This window comes from Bufo gargarizans, chromosome 2 (genome assembly GCF_014858855.1).
Source record: "Bufo gargarizans isolate SCDJY-AF-19 chromosome 2, ASM1485885v1, whole genome shotgun sequence".
Lineage (NCBI taxonomy): Eukaryota > Metazoa > Chordata > Amphibia > Anura > Bufonidae > Bufo > Bufo gargarizans.
The window spans coordinates 333,683,760-333,704,172 of NC_058081.1; the positions used below are offsets into that span (position 1 = coordinate 333,683,760).

Sequence of the window (20,413 nt, forward strand, 5' to 3'; positions counted from 1 at the left end):
CTCCTGATGCTGCTGCTGCTACTGCCATCCCCACACTATGTCGCCTTGCCACTCTGTGGTATCCTCCTGATGCTTCTGCTTCTGATACTGCCATCTCCACACTATGTCACCTTGCCACTCTGTGGTCTCCTGATGCTGATGCTGCTACTGCCATCTCCACACTATGTCACCTTGCCACTCTGTGGTCTCCCTATGCTGCTGCCATATCCACACTATGTCACCTTGCCACTCTGTGGTATCCTGCTGCTGCCATCTTCACATTATGTCACCTTGCCACTCTGTGGTCTCCTCATGCTACTGCCATCTCCACATTATTTCACCTTGCCACTCTGTGGTCTCCTCATGCTGCTGCCATCCCCACACTATGTCACCTTGCCACCCTGTGGTATCCTGCTGCTGCTGCCATCTCCACATTATATCACCTTGCCACTCTGTGATATCCTCATGCTGCTGATACTGCCATCTCCACATTATGTCACCTTGCCACTCTGTGGTCTCCGGATGCTGACGGCACCTCCAAACTATGTCACCTTGGCACTCCGTGGTCTTCTCATGCTGCTTCTAAATCCACACTGTCACCTTGCCACTCTGTGGTATCCTCCTGATGCTGTTACTGTCACCACCTCCAGACTCAGTCATTGTGCCACTCTGTGGCCTCCTGATACTGCCGCCAACTCCAGACTGTGTCATTGTTCCACTCTGCGGCTTCCTCATACTCCTGCCAACTACAGACTCTGTCATTGTGCCACTCTGTGGCCTCCTGATGCTGCCGCCAACTCCCAACTGTGTCATTGTGCCATTCTTTGGCCTCCTGATGCTGAGGCCACCTTCAGACTCTGTCATTGTGCCACTCTGTGGCCTCCTCATGCTGCTTCCACCTCACTACTATGTCATAGGGCCACACTGTGGACTTCTCATGCTGTTCCCACCCTCCCCACTGCATTACTGGGCCACTATTTTGTCTTTCAGCCTGGTGTAAATAATGATTTATTTGACCTTTCTTCTGATTTGTTAGAAGGAAGGAAAAATTAGATGCACAACAGATCCTGTCTGTGTAGCAGCTGTAAGGTCTGTATGGTTCCATCAGATTTGGCTTATGATTTGGTAGCCAAACAGTGGCGTACATAGAGAAGTAAGGGCCCCATAGCAAACCTCAAACCAGGCCCCCCACACAGGACAGAAGGGTTTCCGCCTAAACCCTTTTCAATGACCCTTGGGCCATTTTTTCCACTGCTTCATTTGCTAAAATTGTTCCTTTAGAACAGAGATTGCCAACCTGCGGCTCTCCACTTGTTGCAAAACTACAACTCCCAGCATGCCCAGACTGTCTACAACTATCAGCCTACAGCAGGGCATGGTGGGAATTGTATTTTTACAGCTGGAGAGCCGCAGGTTGGCCAGCCCTGCTTTAGAGGGTAGAGTCCTGACCAAGTTTTCACCTCCAGTAGAAGAGGAGATAATCCCAACTAAGACTGGGCCCCCTCTAGCCCTGGGCCCCATAGCAGTCGCATGGTCTGCCGCTATGGTAGTTACGCCCCTGTAGCCAAAAGCAGGAGAGTGGGTACAACACACAGAAGACATGCAAATATTCCGTTCACGTGTCATCTCTGTTTTAGATTCACTCCAGTTTTTTGGGGGCATTAGCAATACTGATGGATTATTGAGCAAATGCTGACTGAGTGAAGGCTTATGCTCCACAGACAGGATTATTTTTTGTGGGTTATTGTTCTTACGGATTAGCGGAAGGACAAATTAATCAGTGACACAAAGTTACTGCTGACACCCTCTCCACTCTGTCCGGGGGGGCTCTAATTGCATACGCGTTTAATAGAACAGGTTCTGTAGACATCTATGTGGAATCAGCTGGTGACGGTGTAAAAGGAGTGTGCTTCTTCTTGGCACTAACACTGACCTGTAATGCTGAGTTCATACTTGAGTTATTTGGTTAGTTTTGGCCCCGTGACTGCCCAAATAATTGAAGTGTGCAGTGATTCTAAGAGTGACGCCTGTCATACTTGTCACACAGACTCACAGTATTGTTTCACTACCACAGCAGACTCCCTATGCATGTTACTGCAAGGCACAGTGTTCTACACCCCTATAAAGGCTCTCTGCAGCCTGGAAATAGCATTTTTTTAATGCCATTTTTTAACGCTATAAATTCGGATCAAAACACATTTTTCAGAATTTTTGAAAAATGTGCTTATCTCTACCATGGACCATAACACAATTCTATGATGGAATGCCTTTAGAGGCATTCCTTTATTTTTTCTGTCATAATAGAAGCCTATGGGCTGCAAAACGGATCCATCCTATTCCTGTTAAGCAAGGGAGTCCTCCCCTGCAAAACAGAAATGGGATGGATCCATTTTGCAGCCTGTAGATTTCTATTATGACGGTATGAATAACGGAATTTCTCTAAAGGCATTCCGTTATGCATTCAGTCATAGAATTGCATTATGGTCCGTAGTAAAACTTTTTACCAGTAAACGAAGCATGGACAAATTTCATAACCTGAAATTTGCTCATCTCTAGCTGTTAACTATCAATTTAACTTAAAAGTACAATGTAAAAAGAAAGCATTATTATTGTGCTATAGTGTTTAGCACTGTGAGAAAATATTTCCATCTTCCAAATATTTCATATTGTGAGTGGCTAGATGGTAGGGGGATAGGATCCTGAGTATACATAAGTATGACATAGGCTGGACTATGTATGAAAAGGGGGCCGGGTGGCGAGGTGAAAGGGATGTGTAAGAGGTTAGTGGACTGTTTGGTTCGTCTGACCAAGATGGGAAGGGTGAGGTCTGTGGGAAGGGTGGGGTGTGCGGGAAGGGTGGGTGGTGGGAAGGGGAGGGTCGGTTGATGGGGCCTGATGGTTACTGTGGTGTGCTCTCTTTCTCTCTCCCCCACTACCCCCTCCGCGAAGGGTAAAGGCAGATCTATAATTCATACATGAATAGAATATTTACATGGAATATACGTGGGATGGCCGAGAGAGCGAAACGGGTGGTCATATTTGATGTAGTGGCGAGACATCTACCCGCAATTATATGTCTTCTAGAAACACATCTTACATATGAGAACATCAGCATTGCAAAAAGGAGATAGGCTAAATATGACTACTATGCTTTCTGCTCGGCCTACTCCCAGGGCATTGTTTATGTTTGTGGGAATGTGAATTATATACCAATTGCCCACAGAATTGATAGAGAGGGAAGATTTGGTTTTCTGCATTGTCGCCTGAACTTGCATATCGGCATTTGTTTATGCCCTCCACCTTTCTCTATGTCTGTTATGTCAGACCTAGCAGACTTTATTGGCTCAAGAGCAAGGTGCCCGGTTTTGGTAACCGGGGACTTTAATGATGTAATGTGCCTAAAGGAGGACAGACTCTCCAAGGATCATGCATATAAACCAAATAAAGATAAACTTACACCGCTAAAGGGTCTGCCAGAAATTGGCATTGACAGACTTATGGTGCTTTTTGTATGGATAGAAAAGAGTCTTCTCTTGCTTTAGCCGCGCTAATACAGTTATGTCTAGAATAGATCTAGCATTAGCAAATCCTGACCTTTTAGATATGGTAATAAAAATGAAGTATGAAATACACACGATATCTGATCACTCTCCAATAGTAGTAACGATTAAAATTGGACATGATAAGAAGAAAACAAGGAGTTTCAGATTTAACCCCCATTGGATTAATTTGGTTAAGGATCAGGAAAATATAATAAATGAGATTCGGGAATTTTGGTTTTTGAATGCCCCGTCGGCTCCCATGCAGTTTATATGGGATTCATTTAAAGTGTTTTTGCGCGGAGTCTACATGGCCAGAATTCATTGGGAAAAAAAAAAATTTGCAGCAAAAGAACTAACTTTAAAAAGAAGGGTCCAGTCTCTACGGGGAGAGTTAGATAATAGTATGAACTTCGTTATACAATCTCAGTTTGAAGAAGCTAGACTGAAATATAAAAACTACTTATTAGAAAAAGCACAATATAGTTTTTTTTTTTTTACAGGAGCCAAATATTTTTCCCAGGCAAGGAAACCTGGGAGTCTTTTAGCATCCCTGATCCAAAACCCCAAAAATACCAATAGAATAAAAAATATTAGATTGGAAAATAAGGCGGTTACTACGCGTTCAGAGGAGGTTGAGCGGGAGTTCGTTAGGTATTATAAAACCTTATATACAAATAATAATAAGCAGCAGGATGGAGACGTGGATACATTTTTAAAGAATAATAATCTCCCTAAATTAACAGAGGAAGAATCTAAAATATTAAATCGACCTATAGATTTAAAAGAACTTTCTGAGGCGGTCAAGACCATTTGAGGAAATTCTTCTCCAGGGACAGAAGGCCTCCTGTTCGAAATCTATAGTCAATATGGAGATACAATTTTGCCATTGCTATTACAGGTCTTAAATAAATCCTACCAGATTGGGGAACTCCCCCCATCTTTTTCCGAGGCCGTGATCACACTCATTCTCAAAGGGTAAGGATGAAAGAGAGATAGGGTCATATTGCCCGATCTCTCTGTTAAACACAGATTACAAAATTTGTGCAAAAGTATTAGCCAATAGACTGAAGGTAGTTATTGATAGATTAATACATCCAGACCAAACTGGGTTTATACCTAAGAGAATTGGAGAATCTAGTATACGTAGAGTGTTTTTGAATATGCAGGTTGAGAAGGGGGGGTTCCCTCTCCATCCTGTCACTGGACGCTGAGAAGGCGTTTGACAGGGTGGAGTGGGAATACCTCTAGAAAGTAATGCATAGGATGAATCTGGGACAACATTTTATTAAATGGGTCCAGATTTTATATAATCATCCAAAAGCTAGAATAAACATTAATGGAGTATGGTCCGAGCAAATAGAGATGCATAGAGAAACAAGACAGGGATGTCCACTCTCCCCGTTATTGTTTGACCTATTTATAGAACCACTGGCAGCTAGAATTAGATCTGACGAAGGGATCAATGGCTTTGGCATGAAGGGGACCTCCGACAAGATAAGTATGTACGCAGATAATATACTGATTTTCATGGAGAACCCAGTATCTCAGCTATCTTATCTCATGGAATTGATAAATAAGTTTAGTGATATCTCGGGATATAAAATCAACTGGGCCAAATCAGTACTGTTACCACTTGATCAGGTAACCCTATCTAACTCAGTAGGAATTAGGGTATTAAAACCCACAAAATCTTTTGAATATTTGGGGATTAAGCTGAGTGTAAGTATTCTAGATTTTACTAAATTAAACTTCTCTCCTTTTCTGACTAGATGCAAAAGTAAAATAAGTGTATGGCAGAAGCTACCGATAGGACAGGCGGACAGAATTGTATTAACAAAAATGGTTTTAGATTGTTTCTTCACCTATCTGGAACGGCTGCTGAACGACTTAATCTGGGGAAGAAAAAGGGTAAAACTAAAACAGAAATATCTTTGGTTAGCGGAAGAGGATGGAGGGCTATTGGTCCCCTTTTTCCAGGGATATTATTTAGCCTCTCAAGTCCAGTGGCTAAAATCTGGGGGAAATAATATAAGTGAATACCTAAAAAGGGGCTTCAATGGCCCAAAATATTATATATTTAGTATGCTGGAGATGGGAGTTATCAAAAATAAAGGGAAAAAGTGCCCAATATGTTGAATGGTTGACCTGGTTTGGGGAGAAATAAAAAATAAAATATTAGGAATATTTAACACTTTTTCACCCTTGTGGTGTAATAGTAATATGAGAGAATTCCAACTAATAGCAGAATATAAATATTGGGAAAAGTATGGCATCATTTATGTATCACACTTAGTTAAGAATGGGGAAATAAGAGCACTAAAAGAGCTATGTCCTGGAATAAATCTAGATTTAATTAATCGGTTTAGGTATCATCAACTAAAACATGTGTTTGAAGCCACACAAAATAGGGAATATTTTATCATAACAAAACATGAATTTATAGATTTCTGTCACCAACGCACGAACACTGGGGTCACTATCGCTCAAATATATAGGTTAATAAGGAAGGGGTTGAGTAAAATAATAAAGTTTAACAGTGAAGAAAAATGGGTAAAGTATATAGGATCAAACACATTAGATTGGGGGAATATATATAAAAATGTAAAAAGGCCAACGATTTCTAGTAACTTTAGGATAATATATTTTAATATAATCCATATAATATATATGACTCCAGTATTACTAAGTAGGATTTATAAAGAAAGAAAATCAAACTGCTGGAAATGTGGAGAAGAGGTTGCTGATTATATGCATATGATATGAAGCTGCCCAAAGGTGCAATCCTATTGGAGAGATGTTTTTGGTGCCCTATGTGTAGAGTCTTTGATATCCCTCCTATTAAAACCAGAAGTGGCTGTCTTGGGGAGTATCCCAGTATTAATCAGGGAAAAAAAGGGTCTGGATAAGAGGTCTTATGGCGGCAAGAGTTATTACCGAAAGAGAGTGGGGCTCTAAAACAGTACCTAATATTATTGAGTGGAAAAATCTACTTGTTAAGACCGAGAAGTTTGAGGAATATGCAATGAGTGGGTAAATTGATTGCTGACTGGAGGTGCCGATGCTTGGGCGGGGGTGGGGTGGTGGTGGAGGAGGGAGAGAGAGAATTATATACCCGTTGGGGGGGTCCATGTAAGGTACTCACCGGGATAACCATCATTGGGGCGAGGGAGGGGTTGGTTCGGGATGGGGAATAGGGTGATTTGCATTGACGGTGGGAGGTCTGAGTAAAAGCAATGTGGAATTTGGTGGGGAACTTGGTTACCCCCTGAAATGGAACAGACTACTCATCATTCTCTGTATTGTTTTTTATTTTTCTATAATGTAATATTGTGACTGCCTTGGCAGATTGTGTACTGATGAATTGGAATTTTGTATTGATGAACGCAGATTTCTGTATTGTCAAATTGTATTTCAATTTTGTATTAGGGGTAAAAGATATATATATATTTATAAATAAAGGGACATAGTAACCCCTTCATGCATTTGGATGCAACTCTACGTCCAGATTGCATGTTAATTAAGTCAATCCAGCATACAGTTACTTCCAAATTACTAACCGGGGCTGTGAGACACCAGAAAAGCTGACAAGGGACCAATCAAAGTGAACCATGAAGCGTGAGGAAATATGGATTCATTGTGAATCGAACTTTTCATGAAATTTGGATCAAAGTAAATTTTAATAAGTTTTATTTTGCTGTTAACCCTTGCTGTGCTACAGGAAAATCTTTGCAACTAAATGATTTTTTTTTATTTCGCCTCCATTTTGCTTTAATTTCTGTGGAACACCTAACCAACTTTGTAAAATCAGTTTTGAATAGTTTGAGGGGTGTAGTTTCCTAAAATGCGGTAATTTCGATGAAGTAAGCCTCTCAAAGTCACCTGAGAGCTGAATTGGTCCTTAGAAACACAGTTTTGAAAATTTGTTTGAAAATGTCAAAAATTGCTTCCAAAATTAAAATTAAATTTACAAAACGATGCCAACACAGAGTAGACATATGGGGAATATTAATTAATAACTATTTTGTGAGGAATCACTATTTGTTTTAAAATCTGAGAAATTCTTATTTCGAAAAATGCAAAATTTTTAGACAAAAAGATAAAACATCAACTCAAATTCATCACTAACATGAAGTATGATGTGTCACGATGTGGATTAGTAAAGGTTTCCAGAGTTTCCACGGCCCCCGCAAAAATATAGAGCATGTCCTATTCTTGTTGGCAGTCGTGGACAAGAATAGGCATTTTCTATATAGCACCTGCCATGTGCGGTCCGCAAAATGCAGGACGCACATGGCCGGTATCCATGTTTTGCGGATCCGCAATTTGCTGGCCGCAAAACACTTATGGTCATGTGAATGCACCCTTAAGGTCAATAGTAGCCATTAAAATGAGAAATGCTATATTTCTGCTTATTTTACTTAAGGACATTTGAAAACAATTTTCCGTACAAATTTAATAAAAAATGAAATATTTAACACAGTTTGTAACTCCAGGATATTTTCAATAAATTTGTAGTTGAAATCTCAAGCACATTTTACAGACTCTTTTGGTACAATTCTACTTTTAAATCTTATAAGAAAAGTCAATATCTCCTAACAGAGAAAAGGTTCAGTTTTACATAATAAAAAAATAAAACTAAGGCTTTCAAACCCATCCCTATTGAGTCAGCAGGTTAATTCCCATGGCAATGTTGCTTGCCTATATTTTAAGCTACCGGCTTTATGAAGACACCTCTGAGGTCTTTTCTAATAAGTTATCTTTCCTGATAAAATAAATCCTTATGCTGTGATGGTCTCTGTTTGTAATGGGATCATTGCACATCTATTATATTATAATAATCCTGTGGTTGTGATAAGTGAGATAAATGACAGCTAAGGAAAGAGGAATATTCTATATTATTATTTGTCAGGCCTTCAAAACAGCATTTTTTTTTCTTAATCGAGACTATGTACCTAGTAAGGTTATTTCCTTTAAAGTTATTGATGGCATGACTTCTGGAGCACACTTCATCAGCTTCTGCTAACACTGACTCCAAATCAAATAAGGAAGGTTATTACATTAGCTAACACACATTTCCTACAGGTTTGGTTATAAGCCACTGCATATAGAATACAATATGTAAAAAAAAAATAAAAAAAAATTCATACACCCCATACATCTGTGCATAATATATCACCTTGACATTCTGTGACAGATAGATAAATAGATTAGAGAAGATAGATAGATAGACAGATTAGAGAAGATAGATAGATAGTCAGATAGATAGATACCGATGTAGTAGAGTTAACACTCATGCTTAGTGATGGACGAACATCTGCCGGATTGCTTCGCGAAACCGCAAGTTTGCGGCGGGTCCCATTCATTTTAATATCAGGCGAACCTGAAAAACCTTCAGATCATATTTGCATCCAAGAAATAATTACTAGAAGTGCATAAATAGTCCCACAACATGGACAGCGACATACCAGATGTATTATTTAAATTTGCAAACTCCATTCATAATTTTTTTAAATGCAAAATATCGGCAATATAATTTTCGCGTACGCACATGCGCACACCAGTTATAATTCTTTTTTCCAATACCGTTTGTCACTGTGTGTAGCAGAGGGAACGCAGGAAAACTGCAAACAAATGCTGCAGTACCTAAATGCACTATATAGAAAGTATATTATTGGTATATAACACCCCGCTTCTATCAGTTTTTTGGGGGCGACTGGTATTTCACACCAGTTATAATATTTTTTTCCAATACCGTTTGTCACTGTGTGTAGCAGAGGGAAAGCAGCAAAACCGCAAACAGATGCTGCAGTACCCAAATGCACTCTATAGAAAGTATATTATTGGTATAGAACACCCCTGCTTCAATCAGTTTTTTTGGGGGGCGACTGGTATATCACACCAGTTATAATTATTTTTTCTAATTGCGTTTGTTACTCTGTGTAGCTGCAGTATTGCTGCAGAACCGCTCACCACTGCTGCACAATACAAATCCACTATAATATGCATTCTGTGTTAGAAAGTATATTATAAGTGTATTACACCCCTCTGTACTGCACACCTATCAATAGCACACCTATACCAGTCCTTAAAAGGACTTTTGTTGACCTATTTGATAGCGTTTTTGTCCCTAGCAGTCTGTCCCTGCTCCACACAGCAGCCTCTCCCTACACTGACAAAAGACTGAATTTAAAATGGTGGCCAAATATAGGGTCTATTTATAAGGTAGGGGGTATGTCCATTTGCTGAAACTTTTCAATTGGCTGTCCTGTACCACCTTATGGATGTGTCATGGGTCAAAGACCTTCACAATGTAAAAGAATATGGTGGGCACGAATATCGCCATATATTCGGTGAATCGCGAGCAAGCAAAGTTCGCTGCGAACGAACCGCAAGGCCATCACTACTCATGCTTTCTGAGATTTCTAAGATATGTTATCTAAACTAAACACCTTCAATTCAGTGGAGTACCTACAATATAGGCAGACCACGCAGCTGCTATGTGGCCCGTGAGGAAGAGGGGCCCACAGTGGAGGAGAGGCCTTGTCCCCTAATTGCTCCTGTCTATCTTTCTAAAGCTAAAGGATCTTAGATTATGTCTTCACAGGTCCTGTTATGGAACTGCAAAGTGTAAAGTGTAGTTCCCAGGTTAGAACAGTACATCTGCAGGACCTATGATGACATCATCACAGGTCCTTCAACCCCTAACAGCAAGTATTGGAAGTTCACAATCAGCTCTGCTTTGATCCAAACAGACTGGAATGAAGTGGTAAGAGGAGGTCCTCCACTTCTTGTTATTTACCCCCTCCCATGCCCTGTTTTTACTCATTTACAGTGACCACTACCTCATGTACCTCACACATAGTGACCATAATGTATAACTGACCACATATTTCTGTAAACACTACATCTACAGTATTATATATTGTATGTCTCACATCAATACACTGCTCTGTGAATATATATAAATATATATATATATATATATATACACAGTATTATAGGTATTATAGATGCAATATGTAGAGATATATAGTATATACAGCAGAGTACTGATATGTGACGTACGAGATATAATAGATGAAGTGTGTACAGATATATTGTATATACAGCAGTATACTGATATGTGAAGTACGAGCTGTAATTTATACCTCATACCTCATGTCAATACACTGCTGTATTTACTATATACCTGTACACACTGCATCTATTATACCTCGTACCTCACATGTCAGTACACTGCTGTATATATTATATACCTGTATACACTGAATGTATTATACCCTGTACCTTACATATCAGTACACTATGGTTCATACTATATACCTGTACACACTGCATATATTGTACATCATACCTCACATATGAGTACACTGCTGTATATACTATAATTTTATACACACTGCATCTATTATACCTCATACCTCACATATTGGTACTCTGTTGTATATGCTGTAAATCTATACACACTGCATCTATTATACCTCATACCTCACATAACAGTACACTGCTGTATACACTATACATCTGTACACACTGCATCTATTATACCTCTTTGTGTGCCAGGGCTGTTTTGTAATCCTAATCCAGCCCTGAAGGCATAAATTATAAAACGCAGCAGCAAGTATACAGTAGTTCATTGAACAAAGGGAGAGGCCTGGAATGGGTAGTGGGAGGGGCTATAAAATGGGAATGGGGGCCTAATTTAGATTCTTGCTATGGGGCCCAGTGATTTCTATGTACGCCCCTGCTTCAATTGCTTTTTAATGGCTGTTGTTTCAAGATAACACAAGAATTTAAGAAATTTGAGTTAAGAGTTTGAGTGCTAACCCTGCTACATCTGTAGATAGATAGATAGATAGATAGGTTAGAGAAGATAGATAAATTGATAGATATTAGATAGATATATATATATTAGATAACTACAGATAGAGATAGATAACTACAGATAGATAGATATATAGATATTAGATAGAGATAGATAAATAGATAGATAACTATAGATAGATAAATAGATTGATATATAGCTGGATAGAGATAAGAGATGTTAGATAGATATTAGATGGAATATTTTTCTGCTATATTTACATAGGTTATCAGAATTACTAAATAAGCAAGCTGAATTTTTATCTATGTGGTTTGGCCATTCTAATCCAAGTGACAAGATAGATGGCATGCTCTGAACATCCAGCAATCACGTATTTCATTGTTTTTGGTTAAAATGCACAGACAGTCTGGCAATGCAGAGCATTTGTCTTTATCTGTGGAACAGCTGACAAGAGGCATGATTACTTCTGTAAGGGTATCAAAATAACGAAAAAATGTTCTGTCCGCTGCCTGGGTTATTTATTACAGGATGAAATGCTCACTGTGGCTAGGAAGCAAAAAATTATTTAGACTACATGAGAAAATACTTTTTTTTCCTTCCAGAGCCAGTATGCTGAGCACCAGTCCTACCTGCACAATCTGACTCTCTTCAGCAGTAAGTACAGCTGGAAGGTTTGCTGTTATCCACGACTCAGTTAGTGGCTCCCAACCTAAGGCTACATTCACACGTCAGTATTTTCCTATATCCTGATTTTCGGTCCGTTTTTTGCGGATCCGTTGTTCCTGAAAATGTTTACGTATGTCATCTGTATGTCATCAGTTTTTTGCGGATCTGCAAAAAACGGAAACATGTATAAATTTCAATAATCAAATGAAGTTGTTTGGATTTCTTTGAAAAAAAATAAATAAAAATAAATAAATAAAAATTTGTTATGTGTTTCCAGGAACGGATTCCGCATAAAACGGATGACATACGGAATGACATCCGAATGTCTTCCGTTTTTTGCGGATCCATTGACTTTGTATTGTACCAGGATCCGAATTTTGCGGAAAAGAATAGGACATGTTTTATATTTAAACGGACATGCGGAACGGAACAACGGAAACGGACAGCACACATTGTGTTGTCCGATTTTTTCCAGGACCCATTGAAAATGAATGGGTCCAGATCTGGTCCTGATCTGTTCCGCAAAAAACGGAACAGATCAGGAAAGAAAAAACGGACGTGTGAATGGACCCTAAGTCTTTTGCTTCCATATAAATCATGCCACACCTGAAAAATAAAAATTAAAAGAAATAAACAAACATTGTTTGAAGGGGCCCTAAACCTTCAGTCTATCTAAATCAGAGGTGAACATGATTTTCTGGTCCAAGCGACACATTGTCTGATTAAACCTATCCCAAGGGCTACAATAACATTTGATACAATTATGGCATGGCATAATTATACTTTATGTCTTAAATGACTGATAGGTACTATTTGCACTTTCAGGACTCCCAACTATTGGGGGAGTGAAAGCAGGGTGGCCAACCAGATTATTTCTTTTTTCTGAACAACTTATCCGAAAATCACGGACAGCCAACATTTTTAAGGACAAATTGTAAAACAATAATAAGTGATAAAGATTATAAATAATACATGTCTATAGCTCAATATACTGATCAGAACTCATTACCAGCATTTATTGTGAGCTGTAAAATGATGATAATTGCCTTTGGAGATGAGTTAATCGAATCCCGCGAAGGGGAATTCGATCTGAATTTCAGGATAAATTTGATTCACCTCAAAGGCAAATTTCCTTGCGTTTAATGTTAGCGAATCGATTTAACCTAAAATAGTGTAAAAAATAAAAACATTCATATTTACCTCCTCTATTTACTCATGACGGGCCGCCAGCCGCCATCTTGATTGAAGTTCTCAGCCGAAATACCGTGAGTGACCACGCCAACCGGCTTGATGATGTCATCTTGCGCCACACATGATTTTGTGGCAAATGTTCAAGCAAAATTGTGGCTGCCAGCCCGTCGCAGGCAAATGGAGGTGGTAAGTTTGATGAAATTTTTTTTTTTCGTTCATTTTACACAGTTTTTACACTTAGTTGCCGCGATCATGTATAAACGCGACATCTGAGGGGTACAATGACAGGGGGCAGCTCTATAGCAGCTCCCTGTCATTGCTCCCGCTACTTACAAAAAAATGTGCTACGTGACTAAGTGATTTTTTTTTTTATTCGGCGAATCAGCCGAATTGAACTTTTCAATAATTCGCTCATCTCTAATTACCACCAAAAGAATGTAGTCAAGTACCACAAGCCTCAAAAAAATCACGGACACATCTATTTTCTTTCACAGACACAGGAAAAAAGTTGTCTATTTCTACGGACTGTTGGCAACCCTGATTGAGAGGCATGTCCTCTCGGCACTCCCGAAATGAGGAGACTATGCAATCATGTTGCTTATGTGAGTTACTCAAACAAAGTAGAATTTCTCTGCTTCATAAAAGCAGTAGTGAGCAAAGGGTAAGGAATCCTAAACGTTTTGAGGCGTTGTATATCACCACATTGCAAGACATGTCATTGCTATTACTATACAGAAAATAATTTAGGCATGTGGAATTAAGTTCACCATGTTCATTTGACAAATGTTGGAGAACCTGCAGCTTTTAATGCAGTCTACCAACTATCTAATGAAAGATATCAGGGCACATGATTGATGAATAACCACTTGTGAGACAAGCACTTTAAATATAATTTCAGCATTTAAAAGCTATATTCAGTTCTAACTTCCTTTATTCCCTGGGATTGCCCCATGGCTGCATTCCCAGCAGTAGTTATGGCGAGGTTCAGTATTATAATGCTTCACTCTATGGCAGAATGAGGCAAAGCAAGTGTTTAAGACTGTACTGATGCCTTAAATAGACATCAACACGGTTTGTGACTAGACCTGAAGGGCTTAACTGGTGATATGAATTAATGGAGGAAAGACAAGTATTTAAAATTGTATTATTCAGCCCAACCAATGCTTAGTGTGCACCACAAAGGACCCATAATGACTATCCTGTCAAAAAACTGGACAATCACTTTATGCTATTTTTTATCAATTTATACTAGTTTTTACTTAAAATCAGACTAGTGGTTTTCTATACAATCCAGGAATATGCCTATTGAATATGACAAAAGCAGTGACCCAGAGTTACTGTTTCTATGACTAGAATCTGAGTAAAATTGGTGCAACTAGGGATTTTCCAATTTGTTCGATTCAAAAAGAGGACAGCACTAAGCAATAAGGGTGTGACTTTGTGGGAAAGGGGGCACGATTTAAGATACAACATTTTGCACCAACATTGCACCAAAAAAAGCTAACCAATAGTTAAAAGGGTTTTCTGCTCTTCCTATACAGATGACCTATCATCAGGTCAATAGAGATGAGTGAATCGAAGCTAAGTGGAATTCGATCTGAATTTCAGGAATTATTCGATTTCACCGAATCTGTGGCAATGAATCACATTTTTTCCTAAAATTGCTGCTTCACATGTGAGGACATAGAGCAAGGAACTCTGGGAATGAGGAATCACCCACAATGCCATGCATGCAGCCAATCAGCAGCCAGCCAGCCCCTGAGATGTCACAGCCCTATAAATCGCCTCAGCCATCTTGGATTCAGCCATTTTCCAGTATACAGTGCAGGGAGAGACGTTAGCAGGAGCTAGGGACAGTGCTAGGAAAGACTTGAAAATATTTTGCTCAATAGAAGTTCAGGGAAAGATCATTAGAAGTGTAGAGAAAGGATAGGGAGTAATTATTCCACAGTATTGAAGCAGAACAGGGTTTAATAGGGGTATTTACAGCCTGGGTAATAGGAACAATCCGATTACACCTTGCTGCACTGACTGTGATTCCAAATTGCAATTATACTGCTGCTCATTTCAGATTTGCAATACCTCTGTAATTCCGGCAAACTGTTCTTGTTATTGGGGTCTTATTAGCCCTTGAGCTGTCTCTCCTTTCCATCATCTGCTGGTCCTGATGCTCCTGCTCCTCCTCCTCCTCCTAGTCATTCCATCAACAATCGATCACCAAAGCGATTGCCAAGAGACAACAGTATGTGTGCACTCATCCAATGGTGCAAAAGCTGAACGTGCACCTGGCCAAGTTGCTGGTGCTGCAGTCCCTCCCTTTCCAAGTGGTGGACTCTGCACCTTTTACTGATGGCTTGTGCAGAGCCGAGGTGGAGAGTCCCAAGCTGTCATTTCTTTGCCAAAAAGGCAGTACCAGCCCTGCACACATATGTAGAACAGAAGGTAGGCCAGTCCTTGAGACTGTCGGTATCTGCCAATTGCATGGCAGCGCCAACCTGTGGAGCTGTAACTACGGTCCTTTAAGGCCCACTGGGTAAATGTGGTTCCTGCCCAGCCAAACCAGCAACTTGGCCAGGTGACGCTGCTTCCGCCTCCACGTACTCACACTGTTGGTCCTGTAACAATGTCCGCCTCTGCCTCCTCATCCTCCACCTTATCCTCAGCCTCCACTGCAGGGACAATACACATTGCCACTTTAGCATACCAAATGTGCAGGGCATGGCGGTGTCAGGCTGCTCTGCACCTAGTTTGCCTGGATGAACTGAGTCACACAGGGGAGGAACTGCTCCGCGTCCTTCATCAAGAAATCAAATGCCTTTTTCCGTGACAACTCAAAATCTGAACCATAGTGACTGACAACGGGAAGATCATGGTGTCAGCTCTTCATCAAGGAGGGCTGAGCCATGCACCCTGCATGGCACAAGTGTTTATTCTGGTTGTCAAGCATTTTCTGAAGTCTTCCACCCATCTGAAAGACAGCCTAAAAATGGCCAGGAAACTTTGCATACATTTCAGCCACTCGTACACAGCCAAGCACACCCTCCTTGAGCTACAGCAGCAGAACGGCATCCCTCAACATAGGCTGTTATGCAACTTTTCCACCTGTTGGAATTCTAATCTCTGTATGTTGGACTGACTGTACGAACAGAGAACGGCCATCAACGATTTCCTGATTATACAGGCGGTCAGAGGAACCCCCTTGTGTAACTTCAATGTTACCCAGTGGTAGCTCATGTGTGACACCTGCCGTTTGCTCGTGCCCTTTAACTAAGCCACTTTGTCAGTCGCCAGGACGACGAGATGAACAACGTCATTCCACTGATTCATATCCTGGAAAAGATGCTGGTAAATCTGGCTGATCAGCGGACAGGAGACGTGGTGCCTACATCTCACGGCCACATGACCCTGTGGGGGCTGAACTCGAGAAGGAGGACATTGGAGCACAAGCAATGTGTAGCGAGATGGGTAGTTTTTCTACACAGGTGATAGGAGAGGAGGAGCAGGAGCAGCTGGAGGAGCAAGAGGGAGATGAGGAAGATGAGGCAGGTGACCTAGACACACCGTGGCAGTATGCAGTGGAGATGGAGGCAAGGAGTCTCTCTGAGTCACTTGCGCAAATGGCCTGATACAGGCTCGCTTGCGTAGTGACAGCCGAATTGTCACCATTCGGCAGATGGATGACTACTGGTTCTTCACCTTCGATACCTGTCCAAAATGGGGGGCCTTTTTTACACCTGCTGAGAGGGAGGACAAACTGAACTACTATAGAGACATCCTATGTAGTCATTTGGCCGCTGCCTATCTACGCCATCGTCTATCCTCTCACAGGTCTGACCGGGGGTGCACTGTAGATATCTATGTGGAATCAGCTGACAAAGATGTAAAAGAAGTGGGCTCTTTCACGCTATAGTTGGATCTGGGACCTCTGCACTGTTCTTTATACATGACGTTAAAATCGACTTGTAATGCTGAGTTCACACTTAGTTATTTAGTCAGTTTTGGCCCCATAGCTGCCCAAAGTAAAGTGTGCAGTGATTCTAAGAGCGACGACTGTCATCTTCATGTCATACTGACTCAGTATTGTTTCACTACCACAGCAGACTCACTATGTGTGTTTCTGCAAGGCACTGTGTTCTACACAATTATACAGGCTCTTTGCAGCCAGTAAATAGCTTTTTTTAATGAGATTCACCACAAATGAATTTGGATCGACATCAAATCTTTTAAAAAAAATTGGTGTACCGACCAAATCAAATTTTTGAGAAATTTGCTCATCTCTAGTCATCAGTATCAGATCAGGGGTAGCCCAACTGCTGGAACCCTGCAAATCAGCTGTATGAAGAGAACTCAGTGCTCATATGAGCGCTGTGTTCTCCTCGCTGTTTACCTGCTTGCCATCAACACTGCATTTACTTCAATCTGACATCTCTGTCTTATAAGGGGCCTAAGGGGCTGTAATTACACCTGATCGACGCTGAGATGTCAACGGCGAGCTGGTAAACAGTGAAGAGAACACAGCGCTCATACAAGCACTGCATTCTCTTCATACAGCTGATCAGTGGGGTGCCAGCAGTTGGGCCCCCATCGATCTGTTATAGATTAGCTATTATGAGAATAGTCCATTAATATCGGATAAGAGGAGTACACCTTTAATATAGAGATAGACAAAATTGTCTATACCTGTACTCTACTTATCTTTCAGTCCGAGCCCTTGTGATAAATCTGTTGTAGGTCCAGACGGCCTTTCTAAGCTTACTCCATCTATAGGATGTGTAAATCTGCCCCTATGTTCTGATTCATACCCTCAACTATGTATAATGTGTTCCTGTAATGACCAGAACCACATTAATAATACATATCTTTTCCTTCAAAGTCAAACATGCAAAAGTGCTATTATCTGAATAGCAACCATTTCTAAAATGAAAAAATAAATAAATAAATCACTAATTATTTGACTATTTCATAAACATGCTGAATATGCCTTTAGAGGTAGCAAAACTGATATTAAACTAAGCAGTATATAAATAGATGTTATTTATATGGAGTATGTACTGAATTGCAATGTAGAAAGGTTGTGTATACACTACCTATTAAAGAAGCACTCTGCTAATTCACCGCCAATATTCTATAATTTCTTACACCCTAATTAATTTGCATCCATACATTTTGAACTTTTTCATAAAGGGAACCTGCAACTTGGTCTCTCACTTCCTGCGAACTACAGGGTGATATCATTATCATCAATCAAATTTCTCCTGGCAGCTCTCAGGCCCCTCACCTCCCCACACTATGCTGTTGAAGATATAATGCCTCCCCTATCTAAAGAACTGGGAGTGCAGATACAATATATAGTAGGGAAGTGTATACAGTCATTGGCTGAAGTTATATAAACCTCCTGACTGACACTGCCTGTCTTTACTATCTGTGTGTGCTGACTCTCCAGTATTCTGAAGAGTTCTATGGGATTTAGCTTCATACTGGTCTATCTATCTCCTACATGTAATAATTCACAGGGGAGAGATAGTAAACACAGGGCAGAGAGCAGATAAGCTCTAACTACATCACATAGTAAACCAATAAGATCCCGTAGTGTGAGGGAACAACAGTTTTGTGTCATGGCTGCCATTACACAGTGGAGTGCGGTGATCTGTCTCTACAAAGCCAGGAATTATGGGTAATTTAGGATTCATTAGCAAAACCCTATCTGAGAGGAAAAAGGAATCAAGATAACACACACATTGCACATCAAATAAAGCAGGTACAAACAAGGCACAGACAAGAGCCTCTATCTTATTCTTTAATAATGGCATATGCTGCACTATATAGGCAAAGAAAAGAAAATCCTTGTGCTTTTTTTAAATACTTGTAATGGAGGCTCAATGAAAGATGGTAAAAAAAGGAAAATTTGTAAAATCGTGTTTTCAATTATTTTACAAAAAAACTAGGTTTTATTTTTACTAGATGTACAAGTGAAAACAACAACATGAACACATTAAAATGTCCACTGGAGCATATCAATTGATTCAACAAGATGAAAGTTTGCTAATTATAGGATTACTGATCTCATCACATTGTAAGACAGGAAGACAATTTTAATACAAAACATCAATAAGCTTAGCAAAGCTTAGATTAGATGATTTATTAGTTATTGGAAAATTGCAGTCATAATATGGGTTATATCTGTGGATTGCCTTCAATCAGCTTCTTAAAAAAAAAAATTATGTATATAGCTCTTTCATGAAAATATATGAAATAAATAAATTATATATTGAATTACATTTTCATCAGTAATGATTTATCTATTTAAAATGTTGGCAAGAATGTTAAAAACAAATGCATTTGTTATAAATGGATAATAATGGAAGTATGGGATCTATAAATGTAATTGGACTGCAACCTGATACAAACTTTGTGCCCCTGATTTACCATGCATACACTCCAGAATACTGGCTTAAAAAAAGATATCTATATACAGTACAGACCAAAAGTTTGGACACACCTTCTCATTCAAAGAGTTTTCTTTATTTTCATGACTATGAAAATTGTAGATTCACACCGAAGGCATCAAACTTATGAATTAACACATGTGGAATTATATACATAACAAAAAAGTGTGAAACAACTGAAAATATGTCATATTCTAGGTTCTTCAAAGTAGCCACCTTTTGCTTTGATTACTGCTTTGCACACTCTTGGCATTCTCTTGATGAGCTTCAAGAGGTAGTCACCTGAAATGGTTTTTACTTCACAGGTGTGCCCTGTCAGGTTTAATAAGTGGGATTTCTTGCCTTATAAATGGGGTTGGGACCATGAGTTGCGTTGTGGAGAAGTCAGGTGGATACACAGCTGATAGTCCTACTGAATAGACTGTTAGAATTTGTATTATGGCAAGAAAAAAGCAGCTAAGTAAAGAAAAACGAGTGGCCATCATAACTTTAAGAAATGAAGGTCAGTCAGTCCGAAAAATTGGGAAAACTTTAAAAGTGTACCTAAGTGCAGTCACAAAAACCATCAAGCACTACATAGAAACTGGCTCACATGCGGACCGCCCTAGGAAAGGAAGACCAAGAGTCACCTCTGCTGCGGAGGATAAGTTCATCCGAGTCACCAGCCTCAGAAATCGCAGGTTAACAGCAGCTCAGATTAGAGACCAGGTCAATGCCACACAGTGTTCAAGCAGCAGACACATCTCTAGAACAACTGTTAAGAG

General features: G+C 39.9%; 1 pseudogene; it reads right to left on the reverse strand.

Annotated features, from left to right (window-relative positions):
• Nucleotides 1-20,413, reverse strand: part of LOC122925882 — a 2,558,103-nt pseudogene that overhangs the window by 1,243,446 nt on the left and 1,294,244 nt on the right.